Source organism: Synchiropus splendidus, chromosome 1 (genome assembly GCF_027744825.2).
Source record: "Synchiropus splendidus isolate RoL2022-P1 chromosome 1, RoL_Sspl_1.0, whole genome shotgun sequence".
NCBI lineage: Eukaryota > Metazoa > Chordata > Actinopteri > Syngnathiformes > Callionymidae > Synchiropus > Synchiropus splendidus.
In genome coordinates, this window is record NC_071334.1 from 37,530,348 (window position 1) to 37,549,172 (window position 18,825).

The following is an 18,825-nucleotide window of genomic DNA, read 5'->3' on the forward strand; positions in this document are numbered from 1 at the left end:
GGACATGGATAAAATACATGACAAAATGCATGAGGAAGTAATGAGTGGAAAAAAAGCGAAATGGCTGAAAACGAGCAAAGAAGAAAATGAGATGAGTGAGCTCTCAGGTGATGAATTGGTGATAGATATAGATGAGGAAAATCTCAAAAAATATAAAAAACCTATCAACCTAAAAGAATTTCTAAAATGCCAACAAAGACATCAAGAAGACGATAGAAAGAATGTTTTTATTTGAAATGTTTAGTAATCAAAGACATTTAAGTGATTTACATTTAATTTTTTTTATTTATTTTGGTGATTGATTTTGGGATTGATTTATTTTTCGTTATTTGGTCTTATGAATCCTCCTTTTTAAGTTTCGGTACAATGATTACCATAATATCCTTTAACGCAAATGGCCTAGAAAGTATTAAAAGAATGGAGAAAGCTATACAATTATTAAATGCGCAAATTATTTGTTTACAAGAAACACATTGGGATTCAAAGAAAATTGAATATTTTAGAAAAAAATGGAATGATGATTTTTTTGTAGTAATGGGGACACGAGGACAAAAGGATCTTTACAAGGGTGGGGGGATGTGAAAAAGATGAAGAAGGAAGAATAATAGGCATCAGAATCATGAATGATAATACAGAATGGAAAATATTTCTGATATATGCGCCAAATGATAAAAAAGAAAAGGTAATTTTATTTTTGAAAAACTGGGTAAGAAATGTAATGGGAATTGTATTGTGATGGGTGATTTTAATGTATGGTGTGGAACAATGGATGTTGCTGCGAATATGGCTTTTAAAAATGACATATCAAGTAAAGTCTTAATGAATCTAATGAAAAAAAAGGATGGATTGATGTATGGACATCAAAATTTCAAGGTGAAAGGAATTGTTCTAGGCATCAAATAGTAAACTGAGCGTTAAAACAAAGTAGCATAGACTTTATTTTATGTAAAGAAGAAATGGTGGAAGATTTTAGAAATTTTGAATATATTCGAAGCAAATTAAGTGACCAAGTGATTTTAAAATGTGTATGGGGTAAAAAGGAAACAATCAAAGAAGATGGGGTATGGTGTATGAATGAGGACATTTTAAAGGATGAAAATGATAGAAACCTTATACAAAATGTAATTGTAATTGCTATGGAAAATGAAGATTTTAAAACTGACATGTTGAGCTGGTGGAAGAAATGTAAAGAATTGATAAAGGAAACATCAATAGATTATAATAAAAAAAAGAAGCGTGAAAGAAAAAAAGAAGATGACTTAAGAAAAAGACTAAATGAAGAGAGTAAGCTAATTGAAGAAAATAAAACAAATAAAATAGAAAGAAATTTAGAAATTAAAAATCAGTTAGATAAAATAGAAGAGAGTAAATGTCAAGGAGCAATATTCAGGAGCAGAGCAAGATATGTTGTGGGGAAAAATGTACAGGATATTTTTTGAAATTTGAAAAGATTAGACAGGAAAATAAAATCATAAGGGAAATCCACGATAAGAACATGTCAAAAATTATTGACCTGCAAAAAATTAGACAGCGTGTACAAGAATACTATGCAAATTTATTTCAAAAGGCAGAAGAGAAAGAGGAAGATATAAATAAAGTCTTGAAGCATATAGCATATGTGAATTAAACCAAGAAGAGAAGGAAAACTGTAATGAAAACATAACTATGGAAGAGATAGAAATCGTAACAAGTGAACTAAATAAAAATAAGAGTCCAGGAATAGATGGACTAGGAAGAGAATTTTTTGTTTTTAACGATTTAATTGTCCCAGTTCTAAAAAGAGTTTTCGATGAAATGGAAGAAAAAAGTCAGATGGCTGAAGAAATGAATACTGGATTAATTAATATGTTATATAAGAAAGGAAACAGAAAAGATCTTGAAAATTATAGACCTATAACCTGCTTGAATAATGACTATAAAATTTTAACAAAGATTTTGGCCACCAGAGTAAAAAAGATAATTGATAAATTAGTCGGAAAACAACAAGTATATAGTATCGCCGGAAAAGACATTAGTGACACTATTAAGAGACGTTATAGAGGAAATGAGAAAGTGACGAGAAGGAATAATCATAAATCTTGATTTAGTGAAAGCTTTTGATAAAGTAAATCATGAATATTTATTAACTTAGGAGATAAACTAATTAATTGCATAAAATTAATCTATACAACAGCAAAAAGCAGAATAAAAATGAATGGAAGTCTAACTGACTTGATATAAAGAGATCGATTCGACAAGGCTGCCCACTTTCCGCTTTATTATTTGCCATTTCAATCGAACCATTTGCAAAACAGATAATAAATGAGAAACTGATAAGAGGAATTGACATAGATGGAATAGATTAAATTAAAACTTTCCAACATAATACGACACCACTATTATCAGTGAAGGTAGAAATAGTGAGATATAAATACTGTAAAAAAAGTATTTGAGATATTTAATGAATTTGCGTAAGCTGCAGGAGCTGAAATAAATATAAAGAAATCGGAAATAATGTGTATGGGAAATGTCCTCAGAGAAAAATGTAATCTGGATTTAGAAATTAAAGAAGATTATATTAAAATTTTGGGAATAATCTTCAGGAAGGAAGATGATTTAGCTAAACGCATATATAGACTAAGAACAATGAAAATATCGACAGTAAATATCAACAATTTGATTTTTGCCGAACTGAAACCCAGCTTCTCTCGGGCTGAAAAGACGTTTTCTGCACTGTTCATTCGATGCTCAGGGATGTCTCAGAAAAATGAAAACTTCACCTGCCTCTATAGCAGAAGGGGTCTTTCTGGTAGCGGCAGAACTAATTCAACCTGTCTGAAGTAATTTCAGAGAGTTATCAACATTTTTGTTGATAACTCCCTCGGGCTGAAAACACGTTTTCCCGCTTGATCTTCTCCTGCGCCTCATGTCATCCGCCGCCCGTCGTATCGAAGTTGAGCTCTCTCTCCACCTCCAGCTCAAGAATCATCCCACTTCACTCACGGCCTGCTGGTACAACTGCATGTTGTCTGCCCACAACTGGAAGAAATCCGGACTATTTGGCGCGGTTCTGACACTCCACTGGCACGAGGACCCCACTTGGTCAGGTACCGCCAGGTGGAGGGTTTGGATTGGCGGCGGCGCTCCCGCTCATTTAGCCGTCATGCGTGATGCGCTAGCCCCGGGAGCTCGACCTCCTCGACCTCCCCCCTGAGGAGTGACCATCCCACCCGGCGCTGACAGAGCCATCATCAGTGGAATGGTGTTTGTAAAGTGAGGTTATTCAATAAACAGTCCAGAGGTCTTTGACTCGTTGGTTCCTTTTATTTCTCGTACTCCTTTTTCACACTCTCGTGGTCTGTAACAACATCTCCTTTTTTTTTTTTTTTTTTTACTCAACTAAGTAATCACTATTGTCGAACAATAACTATAATACACTCCTATACTAAATGGTTACTCAGTCCACTTCAACTATATCTTTCACAAATCTAGTCTCAGATTAGGTTTGACTACTCTACCACTCCTGGTGTGAATGGCCCCGGATCAACACCCATTGGAGCAACCCCAACATCTCTTGTTGTATTAATTGAGGTTGTCGCTTTCCCAAGGGATGTCGGTACTGGTAGAGCTTGAAGATGTATTCGGTTCTGTCTGTAGATCGCTCCTTGACCTCTCTTCACCGTATATGACCTGAAGGTGCAGACCAAGTCTGTGGTTAAGACTGGTTCTCCGGATCTCAGAGGCGGAAGCATTCTTACACCATGCCGCTTGTTGTAATAAAAGGCTTGTTTACCTTTCTCAAATGCATCCTTGTTTCTGATTTGGCGTCTATTTGGCCACTTAGGAAGTAGATTTTTTCCCAGAATTGGTAGGGTTATTGTAACTTTCCTACCCATGAGCAACTCGGCAGGGCTGAGACCGGTGCTGCTATGTGGAGAAGATCTGTAGATCATAAGTGCCAAAAGTGGATCCTTTTGTTTGAGTATTGCTTTGGTAACTTGGACTGCCCGTTGAGCGTGACCATTACCTTGCAGATGGTGAGGACTACATGTTGTATGTCGGAAGTCCATATGATGAGCAAGATCACTGCTGAACTGTGGCCCGTTGTCACTGACAACCTCCTCAGGTATTCCGAACCTGGCAAACACAGCTTTAAGTTTGAGGATGACCTGTGCACTTGTTGTGGTTCGCATGTGTAGGATCTCTAAATATCTGGAGTAATAGTCTGTAACGACTAGAAAATACTGCTTGTCATATTCACAGAGGTCCACTCCGATTTTCATCCACGGTCTGCCTGGGAGCTCTGATGACAGCAAAGGCTCTTTGTTTTGTGCCCTCCTGTGCTCCCTGCAGTACATACTGTTCTCCACTTTCTTTGTTATAGCTGAAGCAATGCCTGGCCACCATACTGATGTATTGGCCCTCATCCTGTATTCTCTCCAACATTTCTGACCTCATAGTTTTAGGTATCACGATCCTGCTTCCTCTAATAATCAGTCCATCAGAGAGAGTTCATTTCTCACATGAAAATAGCCTTTGGCGACACTGTCTATTTCCTTTGACTGTTCAGGCCAGCCATCCTTGATGTACCGGATTATGTCCTGTAGGTCTCTGTCTGACGCTGTCTCACTGCGGATAGATGACGCTGGGATGCTGCTCATCACTGCAGCACTCGTCAGCCACTACCAGGGTCTTTACTGGGTTATAAACAGCCTCCATGTTGAAGCTCATCAGCCTCATCAGGAGTCTCTGACAGCGTATAGGTGAGATGTCAAGGTCTCGAGAATTCATCAGTGGCACGAGAGGTTTGTGATCTGTGATCAGTCGGAACTTTGGCAAGCCATACAGATATTTTTCAAACCTTTCACACACCCACGCTGAAGTCAGGCACTCCTTTTCTATCTGAGCATATCTCCTTTCTGCATCGCTGAGTCGTCTGGAGCAGAATGCCACTGGTCTCCAATCATCCCCGTGTAGCTGTAGCAGGACTCCTCCAATCCCATAACTGCTGGCATCGGCTGATATGGTTGTGCTCCAGTTAGCATCATAGTATACGAGAGTAGGTGAGGTGGAGAGAAGTTCTTTGACTTTAACAAATGCTGCCTGTTGGGCTGGGCCCCAAACCCACACAGTTCTCGACTTCAGCAACTCATGCAAAGGTTGGCTGATTGTTGCGAGGTCAGGTACGTATTTACCCAGATAATTGATCATGCCCAGTGCTCTCTTTAGCTCCTGGATGTTCTCAGGCTGTTTCAAGTTGTTTATGGCTGAAACTTTGGATGGATCTGGACACACTCCGACTTGGTGGTGATGATCCGTCCCAGGAATTGCAACTCTGACTTCCTCAATGAACACTTCTCTGAGTCCAACTTTAATCCAGCTGACTCCAGCCGCTCCAAAACTTTCTTCAGGCACTCATCATGCTCTCCCATGTCTCTGCCATTGACTATGATGTCATCCATATATACAGCCACGCCTTGCAAGCCTTCCAGGGTCTCCATCATTTTTCTTTGGAAGATTTCTGGTGCATTGGAGATGCCAAAAGGAAGTCTTTTGAAGCAATATCTTCCATATGGAGTGATGAAAGTTGTTAGATGTTGACTCTCCTTTTCCAATGGAATCTGCCAGAACCCAGAAGCTGCATCGAGTAAGGAAAAGACAGTAGAGCCACCTAGTTGAGTGATCATCTCTTCAAATCTTTCTCTTTCGACAGCTTTGTTCATTTTTTTCAAGTCTACACAAATGCGTGCTTTTCCGTTCTTCTTTGGGACCGGCACCATCGGTGCACACCACTCAGTGGGCTTTGTTACAGCTTCAATGATGTCATTAGCCTCCATACGGTCCAGCTCCTCTTTCACAGCTTTCAGCAGTGGTATGGCGACTCTGTGGGCTGTGGTTACTGCGTACAGCTGAGCATCTCTTTGCAGCTCGATTTCCACCGGCTTAGTTTTTAGCAACCCAAACTCCTGATCATTTCCACTTATCTCATACACTCTCTTAATTAGCCCCATAGCTAGTAATGTTGCTCGACTGAGCAGGTTATTTACATGCTTACCTCTTACGAAATAAAGTCTGGAAGTGTATGTTTTCCCTTTGTAGACAGTGTTTGTGATAAACTGTCCCAAACAGTTTAAGTCACCCCCTGGGCATCTTAGAACTTTCTTTTCCGCTTGTAGTACCACACCCTTTTGTGTAAGTGTTCTATATTATTTTTCACTTAACACATTACAATCAGCACCTGAGTCTATTTTGAACTTCACAGGCTTGTTTTCAACATCCAAAGTTACTGTCCACTCTTTATTGTCATTGGCGCTGCTGTTGATGCAGCCAAGATAGTACGCCCCCTCATGACTATCTTCCGTCACTTCACTCACCAGCTTGCTTCTACACACTCTCGCCCAGTGTCCCTTTCTCTTACATTTATTACAAGTAGATTGTCTTGCTGGGCACTTTTCTGGCTGATTGTGTCTCGTCTTCCCACACTTTCCACATTTCCGGTGCTCATATTTGTGCTGGGGATGAATCCACATGTTCACATCACCCCCATCCTCCAACACCTTCACTGCCTCCCGGTCAAGCCTTCAAAGCCATCCATAATCTCACCCCTCCATATCTGTCCGACCTCCTCCACATCGCCACTCCAGCCCGTTCCCTCAGGTCCTTCTCCATCCATCTCACCGTGCCCCTTGCCCGTCTCAGCACCATGGGAAGCAGAGTTCCAGAGCTCCCCAGCTCTGGAACTCTCTCACCCTGGACCTCTGTAATTTAAGCTCTTTGCCCCTCCTCAAAGGACCACATACAACAGCTAATATCACCCTTCCATCTACATTCCATTTTCTGTCTTTTTGTGTGTGTTTTTATTGATGTTATTGCTCTTTTATTGTTATTTTTCTTACTTCCTGTACAGTGTCCTTGAGCGTTCAGAAAGCCGCTTTTAAATAAAATGTATTATGATTATTATTACTTGTAATTCTATGCTTACATGCTGATGTCCGCACGCATTCCAAAGGCCCCTTAGTTTCTATATTTAAGCTAATGCTTTTCTCAAAAAGCACACGTCTCCTTACTGCAGGATGGCCACTCAACATTCTCGGATGGCAGGAATGTGGACTCGCTGTATAAAGGACACCTCTAAGCATCTGTCTCCAGTCAGCCTTCGCTGTTGTAAACCAGTGTTGCTTCTGTGAACTCTGACTCCTTCGAAGTAAAATTTCCCTTGATCTCAAGTTCACTGATCTCTCGTCATTTTTAAAGAAGAACAAGCAGAAATACCTAACAGACCCCTCAGCAATGTAGCCCTGGTGGTAGGCCTTGCCCTGGTTCAATATAGAAAACCAACTGTAGCCACCCAGTTTGTTCATCAAGTCTTGGATTCGTGGGAGTGGGTGCTTATCAGGAATTGTTTTGCGATTGAGGAGGCAATAGTCCACACAGTCGCAGAGTCGCAATCATCCATCTTTTTTCCATACACACATCACTGGAGCAGCATAAGGTGACCTCGACTTCTAGATCCACCTTTTGGCTAGTAGGTCCTGAATGTACTCTTTGACCTCTTAATATAAGGGTTTAGGGATGGCCATATACAAACGCTGGACAGCAATATCATCTTTCATGGTGATGGTCATCTGCAGGTCAGGGATACAGCCAATATCGTCAGTGTCATAGGCGAATGCATTAGACTCTTCATAAAGTAATTTTTGTACAACAGTCCTTTCCTCTTCAGGCAGATGAGCTATATCGACCGGCGGGTGCCAGAGTGTTGTGTTGGTGAGGGTAGAATTACTAACTTAAATTAACTTGAGCTCCGCTGTCCTGATTTGTTTCAACTATCTTGACGATTAACTGTCTATTACCCAAGGTTGTGCGACTGGCCAGAACTACTTTGCATGTTGTAGGATTGCTGACAGGGATTTCAATATATGTTCTCTCTGTATGACGCACTTCCACTAGACCATCGCCGAAATCCAACTGATCAAGTTGTGGGTCAACGCAGCAGATTTCAAATAATGCGAAACTAGCTGGTACTGGGAACTTTAAGTGAACTATCTGACCTGCCTGGACAATCACTTCATGATAACCCATTCTTTCAGGCACATGTTCACACTCAACAGGCCTCTTGCCTGTCTGGATAAAATCCACCACTGGGCCTGGGCACCCGTATCAAATAGAACTGTAGCTGCATAACCATTCATGTTGCACCTAAATAGACATTTATTTCCAATTATCTTTGCCACTCTCTCAGATGGAGGTCTGGCTGGGACGTATTATTGAGGCTGGTCACAGACTGTCCCTCGTCTGTTGGTTTCTCCCTGGCCTGATCTTTTTTAAGCAGCCCACTTCATGGTGTCCCTCTTCACCACATATGAAACAATGCTGACATCGTGGCAATTGCTGTTCGATACAGGAAGGGCAGCCGTGTGGTTTCCCTCTTCTTTGCGGTGCCTGTTTTGTTTAGGTATTTGCACGTTGACGAGACAGTTGATGCGAGTTCTGTAGTCTAGCATCACCCAGTGACGTTGACTGCTTATGTGACTCCACCATTTGTGTCAAAGCTTGAACTTGAGTTGTTAACTTTTTGAGTTCTTCATTCTTGTCTTTGCTCTGAGAGTCATCGGAGCAGCTTCTTAAAACCCTCTTAAAACTGTTCAGAAATCTACCTTTCTGTTCAGAAAGGTAGATTTAGTGCTGAATATACTCGAAAGAGTGTTTTTCCTATAGTTAAAGTTGATATTTTCATTGTTCTGAGGCTATTCTCATCAGTGTGTGAATAATGCAGAAATCGCGTTTTCAGCCCGAGTGACGGTGGTTTTCAGACGGATAAACATAAAAATGTTGATTAGTCTCTGAAACCACTTTAGAAAGGTTGAATTAGTGCTGCACCTACTTGATAGACCCCTTCTGCTTTAGTGGCATTAGAAATTTTCATGTTCTATAGCTATATATATATATATATATCAGTGTGTGAACAGTTCAGAAAACGCATTTTCAGCCTGAGTGATAGTGGGTTTCAGAACAAAAACACAAAAAATGTTGATAACGCTGTGAAAAAAGTTCAGAAAGGTAGACATTAGCGCTGAATTTATTTTAAAGTGTCTTTCTGCTATAGTTTGATAATTTCATCTTATCAGACTTTTCTGGTGAGGGAGTGAACAGTGCAGAAAACGCGTGATCTGAGCGAGAGAAGGTGGGTTTCGAAAGAAAACATAATGTTAATAGATGATGTGATGGTGATGGTTATACCCCCACCGGTCCACTCCCTATGACCTATCCAGGGAGTTTTCAATCGTTCCTTATTTCCATCTCTTTTTGACCGTAGTCCAAGTGTAGCAGATATGGGAGGAATATTGAGATCAGGTAACAAAGCCCTCGCTTCGCCTGCTGGACTCTCCCATGGACCAAGAACTTGACCGTGTAGAAGAGGAGGCCACATAGCGATGAATGCACCACCGCCAGGCACCTCGCCTGACCCAGCGCGCCAAGAGACCTGTCGCTATCTCCAAACGCCAGGTCTCACACCAGTCCGGCCTACTAGACGTCTTGCGCCAATTACATCACCCCTAAGGTCGCGCAAAATGTTGTTAGTCCGAATGTAGTGAAGTGTCACCAATAACCCTCAATACAGTGGGTCTGCGCGTCCCCCTAGGGCGCTCTCGTTGCCAAATCAGGTGCTTCCCTGCTCTGGCGACTACACAGGGGAACCTGAGACCATAGACACAGCACGAGTTTGAGCCCAACGTGGAAGAACACAATTGGCACTATTAACCGTCCATATTTGGAGGGAGAACTCGCCAGCGGAGACATGTTTGGCTCATGACGAAGCACTGCGGTAGAGAAACACTTTATTGCACCAAAAATACAAAAGCATCAGCGCTTCTGAAGGTCGCTCGGCTCTGGAGGGAGGGCGCTGCACCATTTGACCGAAGGAAGAAGTTGGATTTAGATGAAGAGAGCCTCCCTTCGATCAGCAAACGATTCTCTCATATATTGACCAGAGCTGCTGGAAGCACTTGCAGGCAGGACAACGTGAGGCAAAGAAGAAGCAGCTACGTCACACAAATAGAAATCGGCAAAGGTTGAGACGGAAGCCCAGGAGGCTGCTTGGCAGATTTATGCCAAAGAAATTCCTCTGAAGGCTGCTATGGATGTTGACCCTTTTTACCACCTGCCAGCGTCACCCACAGCTTATCTGTTTTCCTGAAGGCCTTGACTGCATTCAGATAAGCTCTCAGTGCCCTCACGGGAATACATGACATACAGTCAGGACTAATTGAGAAGGCACATCGTTCTCCAAACCCTCCTGATGGAGGCCAGGGCCAGGAGGAGAGCTGCTTTGTAAGCCACCAGCTCCAAAGGACCCGGATCAAGTGGCTCGAAGGGAGCTTCAGACAGAGACTTTAATACCAATTGAAGATCCCAATAGAGGCAGATGCAAGGTGGGTCTTAGACTTCGAGATCCCTGCATTAAAAGGAAAAGCAGTGGATGTTTACCCAAAGGACAGCAGTCCCCACCCATTGAGCATTATATGCTTTGAGTGTTGCGGGTGAGTTAGCATTTCTTTATTTTCTTTTTTAATATTTTATTTTACATTTTATATAGTAGAAAACACAAACCACAGTGAAGTATACAATTCTCTCGCGTGTAACATGCATTCACCTTTTTCATGCATTCCTTTTTATGAGCCGCACCCTGTACACTACGTCTGACAGTCTCTCAAGCACGGCACAAGGTCCCGTCCAATGGCTCATCAGTTTAGGGGAAAGACCTTTCTTCCGCTCAGGGCTGTAGACCCACACCTGTTCCCCAGGGGCAAAGTCCTGTCCTTTACAACGGGAATCATAAGGCCGCTTCTGCCGCAACCCAGCGTCAGAGAGGGCCTTCCTGGTCATCTCATGCACCAGCCGGAGCCGTTCCCTTAGACTGTAGAGGTAGTGCAAGCCTGGTGCACCTTCCAACTCAGGCTCAGGGGGAGGACCAAACACCAAATCCACAGGGGTGCGGAGCTCATGCCCAAACATGAGGATGGCCGGGGTGCATTTTGTGGATTCCTGAACCGCTGTCCGGTATGCCCACAGAACCAAAGGCAGGTGTCGATGCCAGTCTCGCTGCTGCCGGCTGGTTAGGATTGCTAGCTGGGTAGCCAGGGTATGGTTGAAGCGTTCAACCAGCCCATCGCTCTGAGGGTACAGTGGTGTGGTCCAAGTCTTCTTGATGCCGAGCCTCCGGCAGACCTCACTGAACACTTTGCGCTCAAAGTTCCGAACCTGATCACTGTGCAGTTCCTCTGGCACACCAAAGCGGCAGAACTTCTCATTGACAAAGTGCTTGGCGATGGTGGATGCACTCTGATCAGGAACCGCAAATGCCTCAGGCCACTTGGTAAAATAGTCCATCGCCACCAGTACGTAGCGGTTCCCTTGGTCCATGGTCGGAAAGGGGCCAAGGATGTCTACTCCCACACGTTCCATAGGAGCCCCCACCTGGTATTGCTGCAGGGGAGCGTGGGACTGCCGAGAGGGCCCCTTTTGAGCAGTGCAAGAGTCACACCGATGAACGTAGAGCTCTACATCCTGTCGACTCCCTGGCCAGTAGAATCGTGACCGGAGCCGATGAAGAGTCTTGGTCACTCCAAAATGACCCGACCCCACTGAGCCATGGACAAGCTGCAGGACCCTGGGGCGTAGCTTGCAGGGAACTAGGAGTTGGAAGACATCTCAGTGGCCCCCAGGGGTTTGCCAGTGATGATGAAGGAGGCCATCACGTTGAGGCTGGTCCACTGGGCATAGAGGCCCTTGGCCTCAGGGTCCAAAGCTGACACGGTGTTCCATGCTGGTCGTTGGCCGGGCTCCATCCACTTTTGGACCTGGACGAGGACGGGGTCTTCCTTCTGGTCCAGCTGGAGCTGTTGGAGATCGATGGTTTCCAGGCCACAGGTGTCAGTGCTGACACCTGTGGCCCACTCTCGTCATCTGAGGAGATGGGTTGTAGGGCCGATACTTTTGGGTTCAGAGGGTCCCGGTCCTCCACACGCTGACAGTAGCGACACTGTCTGTCAGCTGTCCCTCTGTCTCTTTAAAGTTAAGGAGCCACGTGAGCGAGGCATGATCAGTGCGAAGGAGAAATCTCTTCCCATAGAGGTACGGCCTGAAGTGACGGAGCCCAAGGACAACGGCCAGCAATCCCTACGAGTGACACCGTAGTCCCTCTCTGGTCGGCTGAGGGAGCGACTGTAATAGGCAATGACCTGCTCTCCATTCTCTCCCTCTTGGGACAACACTGCTCCGAGCCCCACATTGCTGGCATCAGTGTCCACGATGAATGGCAGCTGGAGATCTGGGTACAACAATACAGGGGCCCCAACAAGGGCAGAACGGAGGCGCTCAAAGGCGACAGCAGTCCTCACTCCAGTGGAATGCTTGACCTTTCTGAGTCAGCCGATGTAGTGGGGTGGCAATGGTGGTGAAGTCCCTGACGAAACGCCGATAGTAAGAGGCCAGACCCAGGAAGCTCCTCAGTTGCCCAACATTTTGGGGAATAGACCAGTCCCTCACTGCAGCCACTTTAGCAGGGTCAGTGGACGCTCCTGCTGCACTGACGACATGACCCAAGAAGGATGTCTCTCGTCGGAAAAGATGGCACTTTCTCGGGTTCAGACGCAAGCCAGCCCGGCGAATGGCATGAAAGACAACCTCCAAGTTGGTCACAGCACTCTCAAAATCAGCAGCATGGGAGAGGAGGTCATCTAGATATACCACACAGTGACTCGAGGGATTTCAGCCAGGACCCTTTCCATAAGGCGCTCAGATGTGGCCGGAGCATTGCAGAGGCCGAAAGGCATGACCTTGAATTGCCACAACCCTTGGCCAATAGAGAAGGCGGTCTTGGGGCGTGCCTCAGGTGCAAGCTCCACCTGCCAGTAGCCACTCCGAAGATCCAGTGAACTGCGCTAACTCTTCCTGCACTGTGGCATGGAACGTGGGGTACCCGCGCCTGGCATAGCAACGGAGATCAGCAGCATATGCACCCAGACCCTCACCTGCTTGTCTTTTCCGGCTGACAAGCTTGTCACGGCCATCATCAGCATGGGCATGGTGGCCAAAACGGTGCTTGATGGCGCCTTCCATTGCTTGCCAGTTGAATCTCTCGTCAGGTTGGAGGTCTGTGAGAATCTGCAGGGCTTTTCCTTCCAAATCGAGGGCCACGTGGACTGCTGTCTCTTCTGCTGACCATGCATTAAGCTGGGACGCCAGGTTGAATAAGATAAGTCTCTGGTAGCTCTTCGCCATTATAGCGTGGCAGCTTCATGATACTCCGTCGAGGAACGTCAGATGTCATAGGTGGTTCTGGAAATGCTGGATGTGGTAGCGGTGGCGGTGTCATCAGTTGTAGGGAGCGGGGTATCGTGACAGATGAGGTGTCCGTCCTATAGTGGTCTCCTGCTGACCGTGGGGCACAAGTCTCTGCTTTGGTTGTGCACTTTGCATGGTCTCCAGTCGAGCAATGAGGTCATCAATTTCCTTAACGGATGCAGCCATAGTAAATCCCACTTCTGACACCAGTGTGGCGAGCTAGGGTATTAAATTAACAAATCACAGGCGGAGACTTCTTCCAGTGTCAATCACCATTCCTGTGCCTCATACACCGCGTGACTACAGGAAGTACAGCCACTTTATTAACATCCAAGCAGAACATGCATTCACATAAATGGAGGGAGGTCACAAAACAAACTAACAAGCCCACTCACGGTGCTCACCCAAACACAGGAGTTATAACAAAAGAGAACTATCAATCCCAACACAGAGAATAGCAACATGCAGCAAACAACTTGTAGTGAAGCAAAACACACCCAATGTCACCCAGAACACCAAAACAAACCGCTGCAAAGCATGCCGGGGGATACCTCTCAACTCCGCCTTCCCCAATACGCCACAATATATATCATGTCCAACCTCACTTGTCACACACTGGACTAACACAAACATATTCCAGGAATATTACACCAGCCTTTCTACTTCAATGGAAGCGCCAGGGCACTCTGCAAAATGTGATTGTGTAATTAGAGAGGAGTGAGTCAGTGACTGTGTAATTGTGAAATTACAATTGTGACATTACAGCCGAGCCGGCGCATCTGGCACATCAAGAAAAGAATCTTGAGACCTGAAGACCAGCAGAACGCCTCCTCTGGACCACGGAAACTTCAGGCAGGACTGAGGTCTCGTCGCAGTCACGGGAGAGACTTGTCCCGTCAGTGCAGGAACAAATTTAACCGCAGGAGACTCAGCGCTGGTCGCGCTTCCTGCGTGGATGTCGGGATCTTCGGCAGCAGCTTCTGCCAGGGCAGTCGGCTTCGAGTCTCTGATCGGAGGAAATTGGTTTTTAATAAAACCATTGCTTAAAGCATAGTATTTGCATTTTTTTTTTTTTTAATTTGTCAAGGAGATGCGCATTTTCCTGCACTAAGCCGCCTGCAATGTCACCGGCGATGTTGCTTCGGTATGACGGAAGGAGGTGCGCACAGGGTCCTGTGGATATCTCAGATCGCCAGGGCCTCACACCGAACCTGCCTATGAGAGTTCCTACGCCACCACCCGCCCGGGGTCTATCCAGCCTGAATGAATGAATGAATGGGTTGTGAAGATGTAGCATTCACAACCCCTCATACATAAAGTATAATTTTACAATCTGGGTGGCAGGAGCTGCCGCCTCACCTTTTCCACCGGAAGCTGAAATAGAAGGTGGTGTTAACAACCCATCATATATAGACTGTAACTTACACTCCGGATTAGCAGGAACTGCGTTGCCCTCGATTAGCCATTATACGGCTGAAATAGAAAGTGGCAACAATCCTCCATACCTGGAGAGAAAATATTCACCTAGCAGCTACAGTCAGGCTTCTAAGTCTGAGCTGAGTAAGAAAGAGGGAGTTTATTCACAAATGAATAGACAGTTTTGGAAGAATCCGGTGGATCTTGGGACGCTGCACACTCCACAACACTGTAATGAAGCAGTTACTGGTGTCCCAGAGACAGTGCTGTGAATGAGGGCCTACTTGTCGCAGGGTTCGGCTGCTCCTGAAGACAGAACGACATGAGAGAAGGAGGATGCAGACACATTAGACAAGTAGTGGTCAGCAAAAGTAGAGATTGATGACCAAGAAACTGCCTGGCTGTAGATACTCCCTTGAAAGCAGCCACAGATGTGCTCTCAAGGATTCTGGTGCCAGTTTTCCTGCTGTCTCATAGGCTTTCGTGATGCCAATTCTAAGCCAATGTGACAACCTGTGAGCCCCTTCTAACCACCTGCGAGAACCACCCACAGACTGTCCGTCTTTCTGAAGGGTGGGACTCGATCCAGTTAACTGCTTTTTGTGTAAACGCTCATGCTCCTCATCTGAATGCTTAGGAGGGCAGAAAGCCTTTATTGAAAATGTGCTGACCTGAGACGAAGAAGAGAGACATTTAGGTGCGAAAGCAGGGTCTAAGTGACACCGCAGAGTCATCGACACCAGAAGAGAAGCAATCTGGGCTGATGGAAAAAGAACTCAGCTCTCCCACTCTCTTTGCTGAAGCTAAGGCCATAAGAGGAGCCGCATTGTACGCTACTCACTCCAGGGAGGCCTGATTGAGCGACTCAAAAGGGGCTTCGGAGAGTGAATTGAGTACCAGCAGCAGGTCCCAGTAGTGACATAAAGGTCTTGAGGTTGGTCTAAGCCTTTTCACTCTTCTCATGAAACGGCTCAATAGACGATGCTCAGCGACATGGTAACCCTGACCACTGTGTAGCATGGAAAGGGCTGCTCCATATACCCCTAATGTAGTGCCGCTCTGACCTTTGTTAACCAGATGCTGGAGAAAAGAGAGGATAAGAGAAACAGGTGCTGATTCCGGGGAGGCTGACTTTGTACCACACCACTGGGAAAAAAACCCTCAAACCTTTAACGTTCTGAAGAGTCAATTGGACATCAGGGGGCAAGTGACTGATTGTTTACCCTGGAGAAGCCAAACCTTCAGGGGTCATCCTAGTATTGGGGGAGCCCTCGGGGTTCCTGATGCTTGCAGAAGTGCTGACCTAGATGGAGGGAACTCCCAGGGGCCTTTGATCAGCATCTGACACATCACCGGATACTGGACCTGGGGCTGTCTGGAGCCACGAGAATCATTCTCACTCTCTGCAGTTGAATTCTCCTCATCAGAGGAAGAAGAAGGTGAGGAGGAGGAAAGGCATACAGGAGGCTTTCAGGCCACCTTGAATGAGCCAGGGCGTCCACTCCCAGTGGAGGGTCATCGGATCTACGGAGAGAGAACCAGAGAGGACATTTGAAGTTCTCTCAGCTAGCAAAGAGATCAGCCACTGGGTGGCGAAAAACTCCCAGATCATGTTTGCCATCTCCTAAGATAAACTCCATTCATCTGGGAGTGGTCTCTGAGAAAATCTGTCTGCTGCCACATTGTCTACACCTGGCGCATGCGGAGCCCTCAGTGAGGCTAAATGTTCATCAGCCCAGAGCCAAATCTTCCTGGCTAGGTTGTGTAACGCATACCACCTCAAGCCATCCTGGTGGTTGATATAGGCCACCCCGGTGGAGCTGTCTAAGCTCACCATAAAGTGGTTCCCACTTAGATGGGGAGAAAGAGGCACACTTTAAAACGTGTTGCTTTTAAAGTAAAACAGCCAACAGTTCCAGCAAGTTAATGTGACAACCTTCGGAACTGCTCCAGATCCCGCAGATCTGATCCAGGTGGCCTCCCCAGCCTAACAGAGATGCGTCTGTCAAGACTTGTAAAGAGGTGTTTTGACAATCCAAGGATACAGTGTGATGGAGGTTTGAAGTAGAGTTCCAAAACCTCACATCTCTCAGAGCTTGTGGAGACACTTTCACGGGCAGTGGATTATAAAAGTGTTGAGGATACTGAGATCCAAAATCAGCCTTCAACCTCCTGACTTCTTGCGAACCAGGAAGTAGCAAGAATAAAATTTGGACATTTGTTTTTGAGGTGGAACTGACTCAATAATGCCTTTGTCGAGCAGAACACTGACCTCGTTCTGAAGACAGAGATTTTTTGCCAGATCTGTCAGACGTTGTCAGAATGCCATTAAACTGAGGTGCGCCCTGGCTGACTTGGAGAGCATAACCCACCTTCAGAATCAGTTTGATGCATTTAGAAGAAGCTGGACAGTGAGCTTCCCACATAGGAGCGAATAGCGTCAAAGGGCGAGCTCTGGATGAAACCTGTGTGATCTCCACATCCATCTGACACCTCTGATGTAAGTCCTGCTCCGGCAAGTGACTCAAAGAGGAGAAAACATTTTTAAACGGTGCTTTATAAAGTAAGTTACTGACCGCTTGGCGCGCGTCATGAAGCGTGACGTGTTCGTGGCACCGGGATGAGCAGCTGTTGGTCTCGTCGTCCCTCCAATCGCCAAGACCTCGCACCCAGGTTTCGGTCGAGCAACTGGGCAGGCTGGATTCAGTTCCCACAAACATAAGCTCTCTGTTGCCGGCGGCCGTACGAGTTTTGCCTCTCCGCTGCCCTCCCAGTTGCGATCCCTGCTGGAAACTGGCGAGTCTGAGGAATAAGAAGAATTAATGACAGAATTGAAACTCTCCTGACTTGGAGCTGGCTGGCTGGAGTTATTTGACGCCTGTGCTTCTTATTGTGGCGTAGCTGAGGAAGAACAAAACTTCTTGGCTCCAGAAACTTTCCCAGGGACAGTTCTGGCGTCAGGGATAAGGAGGCAGACAGACCGTTACTATAATGCTCGGTCCCCTGAGATGATGTCAAAGAAAAAAAAAATTTTGTAGCCACAGCTGCCACTCCAGTTTGCACTGACTGGAACCGGAAGAGAACTTGATGGGTGATAAACCCTAATTTTGGACAGAGAAGAAACAAACCCCAAACCAAAGTAATGCATCTTATTTTTTATTCAAGTTAGACTTTGGTTTACATGCATAATTTTAGATACAAAGTTCCTTCCTTCCTAGGCTTCTTCCGACGGAGGTAGCAGAGGTGAGAGCAGCCGACTGGTCTCCAGCCAGACCATGGAGCTCATAAAGAGCGCAATGATGTTCTCAAGCGCTATGAGCTGGTTGCCGACGGCGTAGACACCATTCCACTGCGTGATGATGGCTCTGTCAGCGTCGGGTGGGATGGTCACTCCTCAGGGTGGATGTCGAGTTCCGGGGGCGAGCGCATCAAGCATCGCGCATGACGGCTGAGTGAGTGGGATCCACCTCACAGCAGCGCCTGGTACTCTTCAAACTCATCATGGCTTGGAAGCAGGAAATGTGGAACAGTTCGGCTGCTTGTAGGCCAGTCGCAGCGCCCTATTCGTAGTGGTTTAGTCTTGAATATACTTGAAAGAGTGTTTTTCCTATAATTGCAGATGAAATTTTAATGTTTTGAGGCATCCCTGAGCAGTGACTGAACAGTGCAGAAAACGAGTTTTCAGCCTGAGAGAAGGTGCATTTTGGACCAGCAAAAATAAAATTGTTGATAACCCCCAGAAAAACAGTTCAGAAAGGTAGATTTAGTGCCGAATGTACCAGACAGAACGTTTTTCTTATAGTTGCAGGTGATATTTTCATGTTCAGAGGCTATTCTGATCTGTGAGGGAACAGTGCAGAAAATACGTTTTCAACCCGAGTGACGGTGGTTTTCTGACCGACAAACATAAAAATGTGGTTACATCTGAAAGCGGTAGTGGGTTTCGGACCAAAAATAAAATTGTTCATACCCTTCTAAAAGATTACACAGATTAAACAGATTAGGAATGAAGGTTTAGTGTTGAATATACTACAAAGAGTGTTTTTCCTATAGTTGCAGGTGAAATGTTTTCAGCCCAAGGGA

At 45.5% G+C, this 18,825-nt stretch overlaps 1 pseudogene; it reads right to left on the minus strand.

The window, feature by feature from the left end:
* Window positions 1-4,605: 4,605 nt before the first annotated feature.
* On the minus strand, window positions 4,606-13,263 carry LOC128760973 (uncharacterized; annotated as a pseudogene).
* Window positions 13,264-18,825: the final 5,562 nt, after the last annotated feature.